The sequence below is a fragment of the Dermochelys coriacea genome, chromosome 2, assembly GCF_009764565.3.
Source record: "Dermochelys coriacea isolate rDerCor1 chromosome 2, rDerCor1.pri.v4, whole genome shotgun sequence".
Taxonomy (NCBI): Eukaryota; Metazoa; Chordata; order Testudines; family Dermochelyidae; genus Dermochelys; species Dermochelys coriacea.
This window is the reverse complement of record NC_050069.1, coordinates 26498059-26521210: the sequence shown is the minus strand read 5'-3', so window position 1 is coordinate 26521210 and position 23152 is coordinate 26498059. Positions and strand designations below refer to the sequence as shown.

General features: G+C 39.0%; 1 protein-coding gene across 2 annotated transcripts in view; it reads right to left on the bottom strand.

The window, feature by feature from the left end:
• Positions 1–10231: 10231 nt before the first annotated feature.
• SAMD12 (sterile alpha motif domain containing 12) overlaps positions 10232–23152 on the bottom strand; it is a 248251-nt gene continuing 235330 nt past the window's right edge. For both annotated transcript variants that reach the window (XR_006278676.1, XR_006278677.1), the window contains exons 5-6: positions 11128–20752; positions 10232–11024 (exon numbers count right to left, since the gene is read on the bottom strand). The gene's annotated coding sequence lies outside the window, so the exon portion shown is untranslated. The remainder of the gene's footprint in view (positions 11025–11127; positions 20753–23152) is intronic.

The window sequence follows — 23152 nt, the reverse complement described above, 5'->3', positions numbered from 1 at the left end:
GAAGTGCTGCTTGACCCAGTCTACTGAGTCCAGGGACATATAAGGGGTTAGCTTAGGAGTGCTGATTAACCCGGCCCTCTCAGACATGCTCTGTCAATGTGTGTGTTCATCTGATTTTGGGGCTGGAAGAACCCAGTCCTGGGGAACCTAGGTCCTGTGAGATAGCTTCATTGGGAGGGAACTTGCATCAGGGAGAAGTAGAGCTCTGTATGAGAACACAAGTGACACAAACAGTACATCAATAAAAGTACAGAGTCCCCCCCACCCCCCCAAAAGAGTAACCCTAATAAATGAGCATACGCCAAAGTAACGGGAAAAGCTGGTAACACTGGTTGTGTGACCTTTGGTTGTGTGCCTCACTGTACCCATTTTTTCTGAATTGTATCGTGCCAACCTCATAGGACTCTGGTGAATCATAATTAATTAATTCTTATAAAGAGTTTGAGAGGCTTAGCTGAGAGGCCCTATTTCAGTTCAGCATTAGAGTTAGTCTGTGAAAGTGTGATGTAATTATTTGTGTGCATTTAATATAGATCTAGCTATCTGCATACCATGGGCCAGGTCTTCTGCTTGGATAAATTAGCATAGTTCCTCTGATTTCCTGGAGCTATGGCAGTTTACATCAGCTGAGGATCTGGCCTCAGACAAATGGAGGTGATGTCCATGTGATAAATTGGAGACGCATAAGATACGTTTATCACAGGTCTATGGGCACATCACTTCAATATTCTATTGCTGGAAGAATTATCCTAACATTAAGCAGCTTCAACCAGCTGCTTTTTTAAAGAGCAATCAATCTGCTAGAAAAATGGTTCTTTCCAAAATGTAGTATTTCTCCCACAAAATTTCCTTGCTCAAGGCCCAGGATGGGTAAAATCCAGTCCTGAAGCAGGAACAGCTTTTCTAGACATACAAATGTCACAATTTAAAGTCTGACAAAATGTGCTCCTGCAGGGTAAGAAGCAGGAGCCTTACACCATGAAAAGGATAGATTCTACTGTGCATCATACAGTACTCATTCTAGCCCTTGCATGGGCTGAGATATTGGACACTAATATTTTGATTTTTGGGGGTATAGGAAATCTATTTGAAGTTATTTTGAATGATTTTAAAGGGACCTGGCTTTGTAGGCATAAGCTTACAAAAATAGTCCCAATAAAATATTTAAAAACTCTCTAAAACATCCCTAAAATAGTTTTTCTGTAAAATATGTGGCATAAACAGAATAAATTATGATGTGTTGTGAAGACTTTATCAGCACTCACTTTCAGATTCATAGATTCCAAGGCCAGAAGGAGTCATTATGACCATCCAGTCTGACCACCTGCATAATACAGGCCATAGAATTTCACCCTGTAATTCCTGCACTGAGATCAATAACTTGTGGTTGAACTACAACACATCTTGTAGAAAGACATCCAATCTTGATTTAAAAACTGCAAGTGATGGAGAATCTAGCACATCCCCTTGTAACCAGTCCAATGGTTAATTGCCCTCACTATTAAAGGAAACAAATGTGCATTATTTCCAGTTTTATTTGGATCTTGTTATGCCTTTGTCTGCTCGATTAAATAATAGTATCAAATATCTTCTCTGTGTGTAGGAACTTGTGTGTAGATCTTGATCAAATCACCTCAAATGTCTCTTTGATAAGATCAATACATGCTTTCCATTCATTCTTGTAGGTATTTTCTAAACCTGCTTCATTTTTTCAACATGATTTTAAAGTGTGGATGCCAAACTGCACAACAGCGGTCTCCCTGGTGCCAGAGGAATTGGTTATATATCCTCCATATTACTCAATATTCTCCTGTTTATGCATCCAACATTACCTCCTTGTAGCCATAGCAGGGCATTGGGAGCTCATGTTCAATTGGTTATCCACCAGGACTGCTGAATCCTTTTCAGAGTCACTGGTTTCCAGGATTAAATCACCCACTCTGGAAATATCATCTGCCTTCTTTGTTCTTAGATGTATCACCTTGCATTTGGTTGTATTTGGTTGAACGTATGTTGTTCCAATGAGCCCCCCAGTGATCCAGATCATCAGTAAAACTGACCAGTCCCCATCGTTATTGACTACTCCACCAATTTTTTTTTGTCACCTGCAAAATTGGCCAGTAATATTATATTTTCTTCTAGGTCATTGAGAAAGGAATTGAATAGCATTGGGCCAAGAACAAATTTCTGCAGGGCCCCATGATAAACACTCTCATTGGATGCAGATTCCCAATTTACAATTGCTTTTTGAGATCTATTAGTTAACAAATTTTGAATCCATTTCAAATGTGCTATCTTGAGTTTGCATAGTGCTAACTTTTTTTTTTAATCAGAGTGACATACAGCACTGAGTCAAATGCCTCCGAAAAGTCCAAGTATATTTACATCAACATCCTTTCCAATCAAATTTGTCATCGCGTCAAAGAACGGTATCAAATCAAATTCCATGAAATCATTGAAAAGGCATAAACTATAACTTGAGAAGACCTGTACAAATGACTCATGCCGTAGCCACTTGTGAGTAATACACCCTTCCCAAACCTACATTTGTGAGGATATGTGTACTGGTTCTTCACATCTGTAGCAGGATCAAAGGCAGGATGGGAGCGGGTGAAGATTCTAGACAGAAGCTCTACAGTGAAACAGAACGGAGTTCAAGGAAAATACTGTTCTCCTTCTAATCAAGTTCCTTGCTCAATATGAAAAGAAAGCAACACTTTTTGTGACCGATTATCATCATCACGACAATGCTCATAGAATATTCATGCAATGTTCTATAGTATTCTATGCCACTATATAAGACACTTACTTCCCTGAGTTCAGTTTTGGATTAGCAGAATGCCATTAGAAGGACCACTCCAAATTTCAGCAGAAGGGATGATCTTACTCCAATCACTGGTTTCAGAATAGCATCCGTGTTAGTCTGTATTCGCAAAAAGAAAAGGAGTACTTGTGGCACCTTAGAGACTAAAAAATTTATTTGAGCATAAGCTTTCGTGAGCTACAGCTCATTTCATCAGATGCATTCAGTAAAAAATACAGTGGGGAGATTTATAGACACACACAGAGAACATGAAACAATGGGTGTTACCATACACACTGTAAGGAGAGGTTTCAGAGTAGCAGCCGTGTTAGTCTGTATTCGCAAAAAGAAAAGGAGTACTTGTGGCACCTTAGAGACTAACAAATTTATTTGAGCATAAGCTTTCATGAGCTACAGCTCACTTCATCGGATGCATTTAGTGGAAAATACAGTGGGGAGATTTATAGACACACACAGAGAACATGAAACAATGGGTTTTATCATACCCACTGTAAGGAGAGTGATCACTTAAGATGAGCTATTGCCAGCAGGAAGCGGGGGAGGAAGAAAACCTTTTGTGGTGATAATCAAGGTGGGCCATTTCCAACAGTTGACAAGAACGTCTGAGGAACAGTGGGAGGTGTGGGTGGGTGGGAGAAATAACATGGGGAAATAGTTTTACTTTGTGTAATGACCCATCCACTCCCAGTCTCTATTCAAGCCTAAATTAATTGTATCCAGTTTGCAAATTAATTCCAATTCAGCAGTCTCTCATTGGAATCTGTTTTTGAAGTTTTTTTGTTGAAGGATAGCCACCCTCAGGTCTGTAATCGAGTGACCGAAGAGGTTCAAGTGTTCTCCGACTGGTTTTTGAATGTTATAATTCTTGACGTCTGATTTGTGTCCATTTATTCTTTTACGTAGAGACTGTCCAGTTTGACCAATGTACATGGCAGAGGGGCATTGCTGGCACATGATGGCATATATCACATTGGTAGATGCGCAGGTGAACGAGCCTCTGATAGTGTGGCTGATGTGATTAGGCCCTATGATGGTGTCCCCTGAATAGATATGTGGACAGAGCTGGCAACGAGCAAGGATAGGTTCCTGGGTTAGTTGTTCTGTTGTGTGGGGTGTGGTTGCTGTTGAGTATTTGCTTCAGGTTGGGGGTCTGTCTGTAAGCAAGGACTGTCCTGTCTTCCAAGATCTGTGAGAGAGATGGATCGTCCTTCAGGATAGGTTGTAGATCCTTGATGATGCATTGGAGAGGTTTTAGTTGGGGGCTGAAGGTGATGGCTAATGGCGTTCTGTTATTTTCTTTGTTGGGCCTGTCCTGTAGTAGGTGACTTCTGGGTACTCTTCTGGCTCTGTCAATCTGTTTCTTCACTTCAGCAGGTGGATATTGTAGTTGTAAGAATGCTTGATAGAGATCTTGTAGGTGTTTGTCTCTGTCTGAGGGGTTGGAGCAAATGCGGTTGTATTGTAGAGCTTGGCTGTAGACAATGGATCGTGTGGTATGATCTGGGTGAAAGCTGGAGGCATGTAGGTAGGAATAGAGGTCAATAGGTTTCTGGTATAGGGTCGTGTTTATGTGACCATCGCTTATTAGCACCGTAGTGTCCAGGAAGTGGATCTCTTGTGTGGACTGGTCCAGGCTGAAGTTGATGGTGGGATGGAAATTGTTGAAATCATGGTGGAATTCCTCAAGGGCTTCTTTTCCATGGGTCCAGATGATGAAGATGTCATCTATGTAGCACAAGTAGAGTAGGGGCATTAGATGACGAGAGCTGAGGAAGCGTTGTTCTAAGTCAGCCATAAAAATGTTGGCATGCTGTGGGGCCATGCAGGTACCCATCGCAGTGCCGCTGATTTGAAGGTATACATTGTCCCCAAATTTGAAATAGTTATGGGTGAGGACAAAGTCACAAAGTTCAGCCACCAGGTTAGCTGTGACATTATCGGGGATACTGTTCCTGACGGCTTGTAGTCCATCTTTGTGTGGAATGTTGGTGTAGAGGGCTTCTACATCCATAGTGGCCAGGATGGTGTTTTTAGGAAGATCACCAATGGATTGTAGGTTCCTCAGGAAGTCAGTGGTGTCTGGAAAATAGCTGGGAGTGCTGGTAGCGTAGGGCCTGAGGAGGGACTGTACATAGCCAGACAATCCTGCTGTCAGGGTGCCAATGCCTGAGATGATGGGGCATCCAGGATTTTCAGGTTTATGGATCTTAGTTAGCAGATAGAATACCCCAGGTCGGGGTTCCAGGGGTGTGTCTGTGCGGATTTGTTCTTGTGCTTTTTCAGGGAGTTTCTTGAGCAAATGGTGTAGTTTCTTTTGGTAACCCTTAGTGGGATTAGAGGGTAATGACTTGTAGAAAGTGGTGTTGGAGAGCTGCCTAGTAGCCTCTTGTTCATATTCCGACCTATTCATAATGACGACAGCACCTCCTTTGTCAGCCTTTTTGATTATGATGTCAGAGTTGTTTCTGAGGCTGTGGATGGCATTGTGTTCTGCACGGCTGAGGTTATGGGGCAAGTGATGCTGCTTTTCCACAATTTCAGCCTGTGCACGTCGGCGGAAGCACTCTATGTAGAAGTCCAGTCTGTTGTTTCGACCTTCAGGAGGAGTCCACCCAGAATCCTTCTTTTTGTAGGGTTGGTAGGAAGGTCTCCGTGGGTTAGTATGTTATTGAGAGGTGTGTTGGAAATATTCCTTGAGTCGGAGACATCGAAAATAGGATTCTAGGTCACCACATAACTGTTCGTGGGGGTGGAGAGTCAAAAGGATAGGCCCCGAGATAGGACAGATTCTTCTGCTGGGCTAAGAGTATAGTTAGTTAGATTAACAATATTGCTGGGTGGGTTAAGGGAACCAATGTTGTGGCCCCTTGTGGCATGTAGTAGTTTAGATAGTTTAGTGTCCTTTAGCCTAGGTATTAAATAATTCTGAGGTCCCTGTGATAGCAGATCATATGCACTGCAGTCACCATAGGCCTGTCTCTAGATGCTAGTGGAGGACAGAGGTAAATCCTACCTTTGTTCTGATTAGCAAAAATTAGCAAATTTTAGGTTTGGAGGATGAAGAAAACAGCATCCCTGCTGCAAAATGAACAATTTTAATATTGCTTAACTTAATAAAAGCAGCCTAAATAGAGTGCTGTCTGCCAGCTGTGTTAAACTCCTGGGGAAAAGAAGCTTTTCCCCCTCACAGCAATAAAAATGAACAGCTGTTATCACCAGGTGGAGTTATAAATTTGGAGCCCATGTGCTTTCACAATTACTCAAACTTCTGAGAAAATTTTATTTTCCTCAGAATTGCCAAAAAACCCCAAACCCGGGATGAGTCAAGAGTGATATGTACAAACATATTTTGCATAAGGAGGGCAGCATCCTTCATGCTGTGACCTAAAGCTAAGGCAGAAATAACTGTTTTGTTCTCTCCAAAGCACTGGCATTTATAGCAGTCACAATGAGAGCCAGTAGCTTCTCCGGCTCTCTTGCATCTGGGGCAGAGATGTTTTCATTATACAAATGCTAACAGCCGCGCTTTCCATATTGGCAAATCTTACAGTTAAATAGAAGTGTTTAAAGGAGGCAGTCAGCTTAGTACAGTGGTTCTCAACATTTTCCATACTGCCACCCGTGTAGCTAGAGCTGCCCTCCCAGTTTACAGTCTGTGGAGAGCTGCATGGCCTCAGCCCCCATGAAGCCTGTTTGCTACTCCCAGCTCCAGAACTTAGTCTATACCACCCTATTACCAGTCTCTCTTTGGAACGAACCAGAGAAGGGTGATAAGCTGAGACTTATTATGTGCCCCAGAGGGTTTCTCCTATTCACAGCATTAAAAATTCCCACATGATGTGAGAGTGATTTTTCTGATCAGGCTGCAACTTTGTACAGGGGGGAAAGAAACTGGGGTTCCCACTTTTAAAGTTGGTAGAAGGAATACCAGCCTTGATTCTTCCAGTCTTTGTGGAACTGGGTACAAAGTGTTGCTGCACTCTAGCATGGGTACCTTGCATGTGGATTCAAACAAGGTTAAGGACTAGATCCTCCCTCCTCATATGCCTGCTCCATTAGTCACAAATACGTATGACAAACAGGTGGTCAGGGAATGGGCATATCTGATGAGAGACAGACTTAAGCATCACCCTCACCATGCTAATAAGGTGCTTCACTATGCAAGCCCTTCTTTGGTCTTAGTTCTTCCATCAGACAGGAACACCTTGGTACCACACAGAGACATGATGGGTTCCCCATCTATTACCTCACCCTTACCTGGGTAACAACTGACCCTTCACTCTTCAGAGTCAGGCACTCAGCAGCACAGGTAGCTTTTCTCCTCTGGATGGGGAGCCAGGACCAAGTTCACTGTAAGTCACACAGGTGATAGCAATCAAAACACAAATTGCCACCCTTTCAGTTTCTTTTAATCTCAAGGATTTTTCAAGGATAGGTAAATATTATTCCCATTACAGATAGAAAGCTGAGGCATGGAGAGAGTAAATCAAAATAACTTGCCCATTGTTATGCAGTAAGTTATTAGCAGAGCTGGGAATAGGACACAAATCTCCCAGGTCTGTACCCCATTCACTAGACAACTAGCCCTGTAGGGACATTTCTCAACTTCATAAGACACCCCACTCCAAATTTTGCAAATGTCACTGATTCATTTAAACGTGCTTCAATCCTTCTCTATTCAACAAGCACTTACGCACATATTCAATGCTTTGCTTAATAGTTTTCCTGAGTTGGAGTCTAGAGGTCCCAGAGGAATAAAACAGCAGGTAAAGATTAATATTCATTGGTGGTGATACATTGCCCTTGACCATAATATGCCTATTAGTATTAGATTAGCCTCTCATGTTAGATCAGTCTTTCATGAGCACCAGGAAGTCACAAAAATAATGTAAGGAAGCATAGTTCACTTCAAGGACTAGTTGGTTGCTTAATGTAAAATTTAAAAAAGGGATAGGCACAGAAACAAACTCACTCCACCAATGACTTCCTACTAATCACTGTATCAACTGACACACAGGTGCAACCCCACTGGTAAAATTTATAACACAAAATCCCTGAGAGCTAACATGGAAATTCCTTGTTCCAAAGCATTAGTGTCTATTTTTCTGTTTCTTCAGGGACTAATATTTCAATCAAACAACAACTGCTGTCTCGTTGTAAAGTGGATCTGAATAGAGTGACATATTTACTATGGAAAGAACACAGGTGTGCTGCACCTACAATGGTAATAAAATGGCAGTGTTGTAGCCACAGTGGAGACAGTGACCGTGATAACAACAGTATGTAGTAAATGATATTACTTAATCTTCTCAGTGGCTTTGATTTCTATTGGCCTGGGATACAACGGGCAGAGTTTTACAGCAGAACTGAGCTTTTCTGTGGACACATTCTCCTCTCTAGTGAAGATTATGGCACAGAGGGACTTTTTAAAGGATGAGAAAAAGAACACAGCAAATTGCAGCCCAACAAAGACACAAACTACTAGTGGGCATAGATTTTTAGATGATCATTGGTCTGACCTGTACAACACAGGCCACAGACTTCCACTCAGTAACCTCTGTATTAAGTCCCAAAACCTATGTTCGACTAACGTATTTCTTTAATTTAAAGCCTTACAAAAGCAAGGAAATTCAGAATTAAGGTTGAAGAATTTGAGCTATCAAAATGACAGTTTACTAAGAAATTGTAGGTATATTGGGCCATAATGTCACCCTAGAATTTCAGTGTTACTTTTCACTTCCCTAGATCAAGTGATTTAATACATTTTGGTTAAACTTCTTCCTTATACACAGTATGGTTAGTGCTTGTAAAACGTGCCAGATTAGTTTTCAATATGGGTTGAATCCTCTGCCCTTTGTACAGAGGTGAATTTCACTCTTAAAACAGGTACACTGCAGGCAACAGAGTGCATGGGCTTCCTAATAATTAATAGTTAGTGCTTAAAAACCACCGTGACAGAGTGCTTCTAATTTATTGACATACCAATAAATGACTTAACTCATAGCATAGAATAAATCGGGAGTAAAGGGTATGCATCATAAAACAATAAACAATCCAGCAAGTCTTTTCTCTGTGGCTTCATCCCTTTAGAAGAAACCTGTAAACTCCTACAAGCATATACCATAACTTTAGAAAACAAATGCCTGTTGAAAAAAATTGTTCAATTCTCATCTTTAGCAGATTCTGCTCTCAGTTATGCTGCAGTAAATCCTGAGTCACTCGACTGAATTCACCAGAATTGCTCTGGATTTACATCAGTGTCATTCTGGCCAGAATGTAGCCCATGGTGTTTATTGGTTCTCTTTATTATGTGTAAGAACACTTCGCAGTTATACGGTGCCTTTATTCAAGGATCTCAAACCACTTTCCAGACATTCATTAAATTATGCTCCTGTCAGGCAGATAAATAATACATTGACCCATTTTACAGATGGGGAAACTGAAGTGCAGAGAGGTCCTCAAAATTGAATTGCAATGAATTGGGTGAGTCGGGAATAGAACACAGGAGTTTCATGTCTTCCAATATGCAGTTCTAGCCACTGGCCAGCAGCACCTTCCTTAAGTAGCAAGTGGTGATTGTAATATTGTTGTCCGACAAATTATTTAGGATAATTTTATGTGACTCCAGGAGACTGATGGATTGACAGACCCTGAGAACACAGTCAACTAACCACAGAACAGGTAAAGTATGGGACGTGGCATCGCGAGCTTCCTGAACCAAAAAATTCAACCCAAGAACTGCTTGCTGGAGTCAAAAAGTGAGTGTGGTTTAGTTTTCATGCCTTTTGAATTTTTGGTCTCTTGTCCTAAGCCAGAAGCGATGGTGGTTTTCATGATGTGAACACTTGTCCGAAGAAACTGCACCAAGCCTACCAATCCACTTCAGAAGTGGTTTTAGGGATTCTTTGGGAAAGGTACATCATAAGTGTGAGCAATTTATCTCTGAGAATTGTTTTTTGCTGACTTTTGCATATAACTGACTAAAGTAGATCAGTCACATTTTGGCTATTTATTTTGATTTTCCTTCTACAAAATTAATGATGGGAGAAATCTAGATGAAAATATTTATTTTGCTGGGATTTATTGTTAAGTCGGGATCTGAATATTTTTTCCTGTTTTTAAATCAAGTTAGTGTGACAATTTTCATTAATAGGGTTTTGGTCTCAGCTTCAATGCAAGCAGTGTCAAGCTTTGGATTTGTTTAAATCAAACAAAACACTTTTACAGTAGAGTAAAAATTTCATATTTTAATTACATTGCCATGCACAAATGAAGTCAAACAATGCAGAGTACAAAATTGTCCAATATACAAAATGATAAAGCAGATTTCCAAAGCTTCCAGATATCATGCCCAAAGATACCAAAAACTTGATAGTAATTTTAATTTCATGATTAAAACAATTCATCTTGACTTGGGAAAACAGAGGAAATATAAAAACGATAAAGTGGAATTAACATTGACAGCCACTCAGAATTGGATTGTACAATGATTCCTGTGTTTTGAGAAAAAATGAACTGCGCTACAGATTAAAACCCTTGGGTGCCTGGGAAGAAACAGTGTACATCCAACAAAAAGGCACACTCTTGATTATGCCGCCTTATTTGCCTCTGTCTTTAAAAAGTTTAGTGCTGGGAGGAACCACTCTTCACTGAGACCTATGAGTAAAACAACTCATTAACCCTTAGTGTGCTAGCAGTCAGCCATGTATATACTTAAGAGGAGATAAAGGCCTGGAGCCAAATCCTCAACTGGTGCAAACTGGCAGTGAAATCAATGGAGCGACAGCGATTCAGCAGAATCCAGCTGAGGATTCATAGATTTCAAGGCTAGAAGGGTATGAAAGGCTATGATCATCTACTCTGACTTCCAGCAAAACACTGAGCATAGAACCTCACCTCCCTCGCATCCCATTCCCCTGTTATAAATCTAGCCCATGATTTTCAAAGGAACTAACCTGGCCTACCTTTCTGTGTCTGAAATGTGCATCCACAAACAACTGACACTGCCATTATTTGTGAATGCAAATGAGGCCATGCCTGCAGCCAAATTCTGAAAAGGGGCCATGGATTTTTTGGTTGCTTAGTTTAACATACCTTGGATATGATAAGCCATTGACTTAAATTTCTGCGGCGGGTGTTCGGCGTTTCTAAAAATCAAGGCCAAGGTCCCAAAGTTGAACTGCTAAAAACAGAGCTGTAGCTCACGGAAGCTTATGCTCAAATAAATTTGTTAGTCTCTAAGGTGCCACAAGTACTCCTTTTCTTTTTGCGAATACAGACTAACACCGCTGCTATTCTGAAACCTGTCAAAATTAGAGGTTATTTTTAACATTTTAGCTTACCTTGCCTAGTTTGTAGGAGTGAACAGGTAGTTGCATGTCTACATGCTTTCATTTTCACCTACAAACAACTGCCTTCACATTGATTTGTGAGTGCAAAAAAGAAAGTCAAGTTTTAAAAATCTGGACCTACATACCTAGAGTCTTGAAAGGATTAAGTGGCCAGATGCAATGCTTTCTGAAGTTAACAAGCATCTTTCCATTGAGTATAATGAGATCAGATCTATATTTCAGTGTTGGAGGAAATGCTAGCGTTATACCATGCTAATTACTGGGGTGTGTGAAATCTTAATGTTGAATGCTATCTTGGTTTTTTCCCCGATTCTGAAATGCCATGAAAAGGTAGATAATTAATTATTTTACTCATAGCATTTTTCTTTCGTAGTGGCTTAATGCAAAATAAGAGAAGCCATCCTTAGCAGTTTATGTCCCATCTTAGAGGGAGCACAGTCATTCATTTACTTCACGTTGTCTGATATTGTGCTGTGCATTTCATCTTAATTTTGAGTTGAGCCCAATATACAGTAATAACTCATCAAAAGAGTGCAGTTAACCTGTTCTCAGTGGCCCTCAACTTGTCAGCTTCAAACTTTCACTGGCCTCTAGCAATCAGGGTATTTACACTGCTAGCGTCTGATTGGGCAAAGTGCTGAGTGCCCTTAACTTCCATTCAGGTCTTACAGGACTAAGATGTAAGCTTGTTCACAGCATGGCACAAGATTCTCTCTCTCTCTCTCTCTTATCTGGGTCAGTGGAGCTGAAGCCAATTTACAGGAGGGAGAAGGGTTATAAATGAGTACCTCCTGTGACAGGATTTTTAGCAGTGGTTGGAAGATCACATGCTTATGGCATGACATTGATCTTAGTGGAGGTCACTCAGATCTCTCTTCCACCCTTCTCAGAAGAATAACATAGAAATAGCGGCTACTGGATATAGCAAATGAGGATCAGGTGGTAAAATAAGAGGACTCTGAACATCCCTTCATCTGCACTATTCTTGAAATCAGAGCCAGGCTCAATAAGGGAGAACCTCTGCACGGATGTATAAATGCATGCTCCAAACAAACAAAACCCCCAAGCATTCAACCTGGTGGATCAATATTTTTCTCTACACAGCTTTTATTGCTCATATGCAGTTTTGCTACAGTATCGATCTCCCTTTGCTAAAAATTTGTGTATAGCTATTTAATGTCATTAGCCACCAAATTAAATAGATGAATTCACTGCAAGTGTTGAATAGAAATAATATGATTAGATGTGCAACAATAACTGCACAGTGGAATTTTTTAGATGTATTCGGTGTATATTCTTCACTTAAAAATCAGAAAGAAGCTTTACATCTCATTCTCAAGCTAAGCCTGGATGTTGTATAATAATACTCAAAATCCTGCTTTTAGAGCAGAAGCTGTCATTATACAGCCATCTGAAACATCAGCTCCTTTCTTTGTCCAAACTATGACCTCAAACATGCCTTCTAAGGACAGTTCTCCTTTGTGGGCTGCAAGGTTGTTCAGAATACGAAAGATGCTTAAAAGCTATCACAAACGTAAGCTAGTGACTGCGTGAAATTCATTCCATGGCTGACCGATGTGGGCTAGCGTTCTTTAAGGAGTAAATCTAACCCAAACTAATTTCTTTTTATGTTGGATTACAGCAAGAATCCAAAAGATCTTTACCTTCTTGACTAGGTTCTCAGTTTTAGCCCTGCTTTTTGGCTAAGGTTTTCAACCTGCCTACATCAGTCTGCCTACATCACCTTCTGGTAGTTAAATGTAAATACATTGCTTTTTTTCTTTGGCTGAGTTTAGTTATCGTCTATTCTAAACAACATATATCCTGTTTCCCCCCCAGAATACTGAAGACCTGTAAAAGGCAGGTATTAAATCCTCTGCTTATAGTACTCCCATCAAAACATTGTTTTGTGAAACTTGCATCAGAAACTGAGTGCTCTGTTACTTATTTTTAAAGCACCAAAATTCAAACTGACCACTATAAGGGGTGAATCATGCAAAAGCTTTCTTACTGCTAAAGTTGGCGTGCTTACTGCTGAAGTTGGTTAGAAAATTTTAGTCAAAACAGTTTTCCATGAGAAAATGCCATTTTGACTAATCCAAGTTTTTTGTGAACTTGTATCTATTTGAACAAAATTTCCAACAGAAAACATGATTTTCTATATGAAAATAAATCTTTTTGAAAATTTTGTTTTGGAAAAATTTCAAAACTTAGTTTCAAAACAAAATTTTTAATTCAAAATTTTATTTTTAAATTTTTCAGTTTGATGTTAATGTAAAAATAAAGGTATTTCATGACACATCAATAGTAGAAGTGCACAACATGACATATCATGTCAAATATAATAGTCACAGTATTCTCTTATTTTACTAATTAGAGGAGCAGCTATTGACAATATTCTAGAAAAATGATTCCAGGCTAACACAAAGCTATTGAAAACATCTGCTCCTCTAATTTGTACATGGAGTGCCTATCTTGTTCAAAATGTCACACTGTTTCAATACAACACAAACAGGAGACACTCTGAAAAAAAGAAGAGATGATGTTTTAATCAGCACTGAATAGCAGCAGAGCTTAATGATTTTAAAAATAAAATATAGATTTTGACTCGTCACAATATGACATGTTAGTAGTACTACTATTATTATTTAATGACATCGGTAGCGAGTACGACTGATATCATTAAATAATCAAATATAAAAATGAAAAAACCCACAAATTAAAAAAGTTTAATTTTTAAACAAAAATTTTAAAATTTTTCCAAAACAAAAATATTCAGAATGTACAGGCAGAGAAAGTTTCTTTACTGTAGAATACCACTTTTCTAATCCAGTGCCAAAACTCTGCCATTCTTACTCCTTACTCAGACAAAACTCTCACTGAACCCAATGATTTGAGTGCATGATTTGGCCCCAAGATGTTACTTGTAGAAGAACACAGACTTGTTCTTCTTTTTTAATAGTCATTTTGGACCCAGTTCTGTCCCCTTCAATCATGTTCAGTCTTACCGTCCTTTACAAGCAGTCCCACTGACATTTATCTCAAAGTCGATCTGCATACATAATTTCTACTACTGTAAACTAACACATTAAAATCAATAGAATTCTATCTGAGTAAGTCTCTGTGGGTACTTATAAGCCCCTCACCCATCCTCTTACTACAGACAAAAGAATCTTTCACAATAATTGCTGCATCAAACCCATACATTGTATGAGCTATAGCATATCTTTCAGAAAGGCATTCAGACTTGATTTAAAGACTTCAAGTGATGGAGAATCCACCACATCCCTATATAAGTTGTTCCAAATGTTAATTACCTTCACTGTTGAAAATTTGTTGCTTATTTCTAGTATAAATTTGTCTAATTTCAACTTTCAACCATGGGATCTTGTTATATCATTTTTCTGCTAGATTAAAGAGCTCCCTGCCATCAGAAAATTCTTCCCCTGGTAGGTACTTGTTGACCATGGTCAAGTCACCTCTTAACCTACTTTTCAATAAACTGAACAGATTGAGTGTCTTTATTCTGTCAGTTTAAGGCCTTTTTCCCCAGCCCTCAAATCATTCTTATAGCAATTTCCTATGATAACCCCAAATCCTTTTTAGTGTCACTACATTCTAAGATATAGTCCCCCATCTCATAAGTGTGACCTGCATTCGTTGTTTCTAGATGATGACGTTGTATTTGTCTGTTTTAAAACACATGTTGTTCAAATGAGACCATATTACTAAGAGATTCAGGTCATGCCATTATTTACAGCTCCACCAATTCTTGTGTCATCTGTAAATTTTGCATGTTATATATTTTTTCCAAGATAATTGATAAAGATATTGAACAACATTGGACCAAGAGATGATCCCTGCAGATCCCCTCTCGAAATATGGATTACAATTTCACATTTACAATTACTTTCAAAATCTATCAGTTAACCAATTTTCAATCCATTTAATATGAGCTTCATTGATTTTGTGCTATTTTTAATCAGAATGTCATGCAAGACTAAGAGAGAAAAGGTGGGTGAGTTAATATCTTTTATTGCACCAACTTCTGTTGGTAAAGAGAGACAAGCTTTCAAGCTTTGTCTCTCTCACCAACAGTAGTTGATCCAATAAAAGACATTACCTCACCCACCTTATCTCTTTAAAGTCTTGGGACTGACGCGGCTGCAACTACACTTCATACAATGCAGGACTAAGTCAAATTACCTACAGAAATATAAGTATATTATGTCAAAATAGTTACCTTGTTAACCAAACTTGTCATTTCACAAAAATGATATCAAATTTGTTTGACAAGCTCTATAAAACCATGCTGATCAGCATTAATTATGCAAACATTTTTAAATTCTTTGCTGACAGCATTCCGCATCAACCTGACCAAGATTTTGCCCAGGATTGATGTCATGATAACCAGCCTACAGTTTCCCAAGTCATCTCATTTACTCTTTTTAAACACGGGCACAACACTGGCCTTTTTTCAGTTCTCTGAAACTTCCCCAGTGTTGTAAAATTTGTTTAAAAACAAAACCACAACATTAATGATTCATAGAGCTCCATAGTAAATTTTTTTAATACATTTGGGTATAAGTTATCCAGTCCCACACTTTTTAAATGTTTATCTTTAATACTTGCTGTTTAACATTCTCTCTAGTGACTGATGGAATAGAAAGTATTTAATTATCACTGTAAGATCTGACTACACTATTCTGCTTCTTTCTGACCACAAAACAGAAATATTTGTTGAATACTTATGCCTGTCCTGCACCAGGATTGATAGTTTTACCATATTTGGCTAGTATTGGACCTAGATAATTTGCTAAGATTTCAGTGGTTCATTATATATTTAAATAATTCCTTCTTATCATCCTTAACACGACTGACCAAAGATTTTTCACTGATACCTTTAGCTTCTCTTATCAATCATCTGCATATCTTAAATTCTGATTTGTACACATTGATGTGAGGTTCCCTGTTTTTCCATTTGTTATGTATTGGGGTGTTTTGTATTCAAAACATCTTTCCCAAAGTTTACAGTAGATAATGTCAACAGCAATCTTACTTCTTTGGCTTTATCAACCCTCATTAAACCACAGGACTCTTTTATTTTTAAATTAAAATCTTATATTGATCACAGTCTAGAGATGAAAGCCAATTTACCATAGCCAGGTATCGAGGGCTTTCATTGAGACTGAGTTTACAAAGATACTATTTGTTATAAGAGTACAGAGGTAAAACATGCAAGATTTTTTTCCATGTGTGAGTAATTTTTGAATAATTGACCTATCTAGTGTTTTTGTTATTTTGTTTTAAGAAAAACCAGCAAAATGAAGTTGGATCTACAGCTCACATAAATCAGTGAAGCTCCAACAACTTCAGTGAAGCTTTGCGGTTTTATGCCAGCTGGGGATCTGCCCCACAGCCCTTATAAAATAAAGAATTATGTCACTCTCAAAGGTTAACCTCTATTTAAAACAGTCTACAGCTGCTTTAAGTCTAGTTGTAAAGTCACAAAATTACTCTTAAAAAATAGAGAGGAAAATAGTGCAAAGAATGAACCTGCTAATGCACTTGGATACAGATGGATTGGCAAAACCGAAGAGCTAATAGAACTTTTGCAAGCTTCTTGCCTGTCAGTCTTTATCTTTCTTAACAAATCAATTATGTGACAGTTGCAGACAAAGCAAGCGATACAGCTAAAAATAGGGAATAAAAAGCACACAACGTATTTTCATCTGTAGTATAGTTTCCTACATAGGCTGGTGATTCCTTTGCCCTCCTAGTATAAGAAAAGACATTATATGAAGTAGTTAAGATGGCTTGGCCTCTGTGAAAACTCCTTAGTGAAGGTCTGATGCTGCAGCTTTTACTCACATATGGATCCAGGTGAATAAGGGTAGCAGGCAATCGGACCATTCATGGGAGCAAGGCTGCAGGACTGAGTGCTGAGCTAGGAGGATTCTGCTAGTGATACTATTATTGTTTACCCGTATTTTAGAGGTAGTAGTTAAGTCTGTGGTAGTTCAATTGCCAGTGTCACAGTGGTAAATTTAATGGTGATACTGTGTGATAATGCAAAGTACACACCCACCCACATTATTAAATTAACCACATCTCTCTCTCTCTCTCTCTCTCTCACATACGCATGCACACACACACACACACCCCTACCTCCATAGGGCTGAGTGAGATCTGCTATTCTAACACAATGGCATTAGTCTCCTACTCTGCTTTTGCACAGAACTAATGGCTATGAGCATATTTAAATTCACTTCCTTTTGCAGGAATGAATTTATTCCTTATCTTTCATGTTGGCTTAGTCTTGGCACCCTTGCTATAAATTAATTATGACTATAGACAGAGCATTCTTTCCATGGATCTATTCTTGGGACCCAGGGAAAAGTGGAGGGGGTCTGCTATTAATAAGGTGTTCAGCATAAAAACATGAAAGCTTTCCGTAGCCTCTCACACAACACAGTACTCAGCTCCATTCACACTAATGTAACCCCCTTCCTACCCTTATTTATATTACACACTTTTCAGAGGAATGTGTTGGGATTCAGACAATTGTTCATTGGATGTATAATAATTCCATAAATATCCCTGAGGAAGCATGGCCTATTTTCGGAGAGTAACAGTGATTAAACATGGTTACTAGTTAAATACAAATCAAACACACAGTAAGCTCCTTATGGCCCTGCTTCTGTAGACACTTACACACGTGAGTGGGAGAATCCTTATGCTTGAAGTCTTTCACATGCATAGGTCTTTGTAGGATTGAGGCCTAAATAAGTTTCAAACATAGAGTCAAACAGTGGCCTCCTAAAATCTCTGGAAAAACTCCACTGAATTCAGTTAGACCAGGACTTGGCCCTTATTTTCACATTTCTCAGTGCCTCTATTTCCCAGATCCTCCTAACTAAACCCCGGGAATCATTTAAAACAAACTGTTTTAAGCGGATTAGTTCAGACATCTAAGTTCATGCCCATGTACTAGTAGACGTTTAAAACTAACATTGATATAAAAACGTATTACCTAACTAATCTTTTTCTCTCACGCCCATATAGTATAATGATCTGTGACAATCTTAACTTTATCATTTGAATTATTCTAGTATGTATCACTATGTAATAAACTTGAGTATAGTAAAAGAGGATCCTTAACATTTAAATATCTCTCTCTCTCTTTTTGTTTTGTTTTAAACAAACCAATAAAGTTTTTTTTAAACAGCAATAGTAATATAAGTGACCTACAAAAATGACAGATCTCAGTTCCCAGAATTCATTCTAAAACAGAATAGGAAAGGGCTATAAAATGTGCTAAAACTTTTAATGAAATGCTGCAATGCACATGACCAATTTCTAAAAAAAGTCAACTTGCAATACTATGGGCAACTCTAAAAAGTACACATTGCTAAAGTATTGCTCTAGCAACTTTGCACTTAGATGATATTATTCTTATCATATTTGCACTCAGACGATATTATTCTTTATTGGAGTTTTTCTAACCAATCTAAATTAAAGGCCACAATTTTCAAGAGTGACTTGTGATTCTGGATGCCTGAAAGTTCTGGATGCCCAATTTGAGAAACTTTAGAGAGACCTGGTTTTCAGAATTTTCTGAAAATCAGGCTCCCTTAAGGTGTCAAGTTAAGAACCCAACAATCATGAGACAATTTTGAAAATCTTGGCCATAACTAATTGTAATTGTGTTCTAAATTGATATTATACAGTAGCCAACATGCTGAGCCTAATTTTTTTATATCTGTCCAAAAAGTATATATACTGTTTACATACCAGGGATAGGTGAAAAGTTCTGACATAAATCCACACCCATCTGAAAAAGCCAAAAATATACACTTTGGGTGCACTGGTGCTCTAGCTGGTTGATCTTACAATCACTAGTAGTGTATAGAATAGCTTCTAAAAGTGTACCACATGAACTCCCTCAAAAATATCCCTTTGTCTTACTGTTATCCCATGAAGATTCATCTTCTCTCCTCTATTGGTATCTAAGTCTCCAACATGGAAGGCTCTCTACAGGTTTGGCAGATGGACTAAGTGTTAGTCCATTAGGTTGGAGAGAAAGATGTTCTGTGGCTACCCAAAGTGGCATCTTTGATTTAGGAACTGCAAGAACCACCAGGCTGGTCCCTTGTGATGCTGCTGACTATTTAATTTACTTCATTGTAAATAGTCTGTTTCAAATAGGTCCCAATGTGAGGGGTGGGATGAAAAGTACTTCCTGCAAGTCCCCGTGGATAAAAACTGTACCACAGCCAGCTGTGACACAACCCATGATGTCAGCCACTTAGAGACTGAACAACAAATAACAATGCTCAGTTTGAATGCAACAGTCTTGAGCCTGCTACAGAATGCCCAAAGGGTTATTAGAACCATTTACTTTAACCCCAGTTCAGAGTAAAAAAAAAAAATGTTTTGGGTAGAAAGAGGAGAAAATGTTAATGGAGGTATCTGTCCTGTATGAGGATTCGTACAGAGTGGGAGCATCTAGTGCACCTCTCACTCTTTATTATCTTCAAGAGGTTTTGTTCGGCCTCTGCAAGTTGTGATTCCTTACCCTCCCCCGCCAAATAGTGATTAGCACAAGTACCAGAATTTCTCCAGTCTCTCTTGTGTTTAATGTAGAGCGAAGCCATAGGCACAACGCATCTCAGAGAAGGGATCTTTTCCTTTACAATTTAATGGGAACCTCACATTAGCACAACAGAAATGTGGACTGCTTGGTTTATTGTGGGGGTGGGGGACAGCAGACATGATGTCCGATAGTCCATTCAACATCCCCTACTCCTGGCTACCTCCATGAGAGCTGTACAGTAAGGCTCAATAAAATATGTCTAGTGGCATACTTGCCATGAGCAAATCTATCTATGCAATCTCCCATGAATCTGTGAATATATGCAAGTACGGGCTCTATTTTAGATACAGTCTCAGTGTAGGTACTGAAACATATTTTAGTATTGAAATAAAGAAAATACCTTTCCTGACATGTATAAAATGTGCTAACTCTTCTGTGTGGAGATCACATATAGTTAAACAGAATACCATTAGACTGCATAACTAACATATACAAGACATTTACATTCCTATCGGGGGTGTAATATTGTGAACATTTTTATGGAGGTTGGAAAACTGCTCTAAGTTTTTCCTAAAACATCATCATGCCATCTGCATACATCATAAAATAATCCAGTAGTTGCCATGCTAAAACAGGACTTCCAGTGAAGGGCACAGATAGTCCCCTAAAGGGAACTCACAGTTATGCACAGTGATGAAAACTGGAAACAGTTTTCCAGCTAATGGTCTGTCAATGACAACTTTGAACAAATTAGCACTGTATTTTATGCACCACATTTTAATTCCACAGCAAACCAGGACTTTCCAGAATGCATCATCTTGACTGAATGGTTGTATTTCATTTAATCTTTCAATTCTCCATGGTCACCTTCTGGCAGTGTCATTTGTTATGCTTTTCACGAAGTAAAGTTCATTTTCATATCACCTGGCAGGACAGAAGCTTTAGAGGCTGGTAGTGTTTATGGAGAAGTCTCTGTTGGGGCTGTAAAAAAAACAAACAAACAGTAAATATAAGCTCACCTCGCGAAAGGCAATTATAATGTATTTTAAGAGAAATAACAAGTCAGCAATGTGCTATGCAAATGTACGCTTATTGTAAAGACAAACTATTCCTTGTAGTTCAGCTTGTCAGCCTGGTACTCTAATAAGCTGTCCCCATCACCCACATGCTTATTGCTCAATCAATTCCCTGGAAAAAGGTCAAGTTAGGACCAACAACAAAGGGAGTGCACTCTTGTACATGATTTAATCAGTTTTACCCGCATCTAGCACCATGATATAAACCAGCACGAAAAGTTTCGGCAATCCAAGTCCTGCAAAGCAGGGCCTTCTGCTTGTAACATCACTGGTCAGGACTGCCTGCTTTACTGATCCCATTATATTCAAATCACTGGAAAGATTCCTTCAAATCCAAACATAGGGCCTGGATTCTCCTGTCCCATTGTCACTGGCCAAGGGGAGCCAAAGCTGTCAGACACCAGCTAGGAGATATAGAAGTAGCTTTGCTTCATGCTCTTCCCACTCCCTTCTGCTCTTTAGACCCTTCCCCCTGTGGTGCCCATGGGGCTCAATGGGTCGGGGCAGGGCAGAGGAAAGGTGGAGTGCAGCTCCCCCTCCTCTGCTGAGGATGGGAGTGCTCCCCATGATCTCCCCTCTCCTTTCTTCAGGGATGTTGATAATCAACTTGTCAATAATCAATTACCAGTTAATCAGCAGTCAGTAACTGATAGGAATTGTAATTGCATTTATATATTTAATGAATGGCAGGCTCTCAAATTCAGATTTGGTTAATAATAACAGACCTCAAATAAGTCAGCATTGATTGGCTATATTAATCTAATAGTTAGCAAAGACAGCACATGAGCAATGACACACACAATTACCAACGGCTATGGAAGACCTTTCCTGTAGTTTGACAGTCTGTGTCCAGCCTGCCGATGTTCTGATATTAACCCCAAAGTGGTGTTCCGTTTATTTATTCTGTTCTGATATGCACGTATGTATCGATATAGAAATGGATCTGAAAGCCTGTGAACAGGGTGTGCTGCGGCGCTATGAACATCCTAGCAAGACTCCAATCCTTGGTACTATTTAGTCCTACTGCTGGCAGGCAGATCATGATTCCACCCTGCCAGACCAATCAATAGCTGCCTATTGGGTTTCTGGTTCATAGTCAATAATCAATTATCCATAATCTGTCAGGAATCAATAACCAAAAATCAACAGCAATTTTAATTGTGATTATAGGTTCAATGAGTAATGCTCCCTTGAGCTGAGATTTATTTAATAATGACAGACTTTGGATAAATCCAATCAAAGATGATTTATTAATTAAACAGTTAGTAAGACAGCCCATACAAAGAGAGGTATACAATTACCCACCGCTGTGGATGAAGGCTAATAAACTGGATGAAGGCTTACCTCAAGGCTAATAAACTGGTTATGACAAAAGATAGAAACTTCTTTAAAAATACATTTATTTTTAGGTTTAACAATTAGCAGAATAACTAGCCAAGCAAAATACAATATTTATCTGTAGTACACTCATAGCTATATTAGAATTTAATAGTTAATACAACTTAAGAAAAGGCTATGATCTTATTAATATTATTTTACATTAATTTTGAAGTTTCTGCCTTATAGTTTTTTCTTCCTTCGGACAAAAAGTTTTGATTCATAGAAAAAAAAAACTTTGTAGTTAAATTATTCACTGAGACAGAAATACATGGAGATATATTTATAACCGACATTTGCAAAAAAATTGAATTGATGTTACAATAATATAATAATGGCTATGTCTGCAAAATAGTATGCACCACAAAAACTGTTTTAAGTTTTATATTATTTTCCTTTAGTTATGTTAAAAATGTATTGGTTATTAGCTAAAATTCTTGCTAAAATAAAGTGCTTGGTGGTGGGGGAGGGAGAAGCAGTGAAGTTTTTCACATACATTGTGAATGCCTGTGTTTTAGGAATTAGCATTACACATGTAGAGCTGTATAATGCAGTGGTGGGCAACCTGCGGCCCATCAGGATAATCCACTGATGGGCCGCGAGACAGTTTGTTTATATTGACTGTCTGCAGGCACTGCCGCCCGCAGTTCCCAGTGGCTGCAGTTTGCCGTTCCCGGCCACTGGGAGCTGCGGATGGTTGATGTAAACAAACTGTCTTGTGGCCCGCCAGCAGATTACCCTGACAGGCTGTGTGTGGCCTGCAGTTTGCCCATTACTGGTCTAATGTAACCTTAGCAACTCCTATAGTGGACTATAAAGAAATCCATGACACATGGTCAGCATACAAATCAATCACCTCCCATTCCTGATCAGCCCACACCCACTACAACACCAGAGAATACCTGTGACCATCCCTGATTCTTTAAGA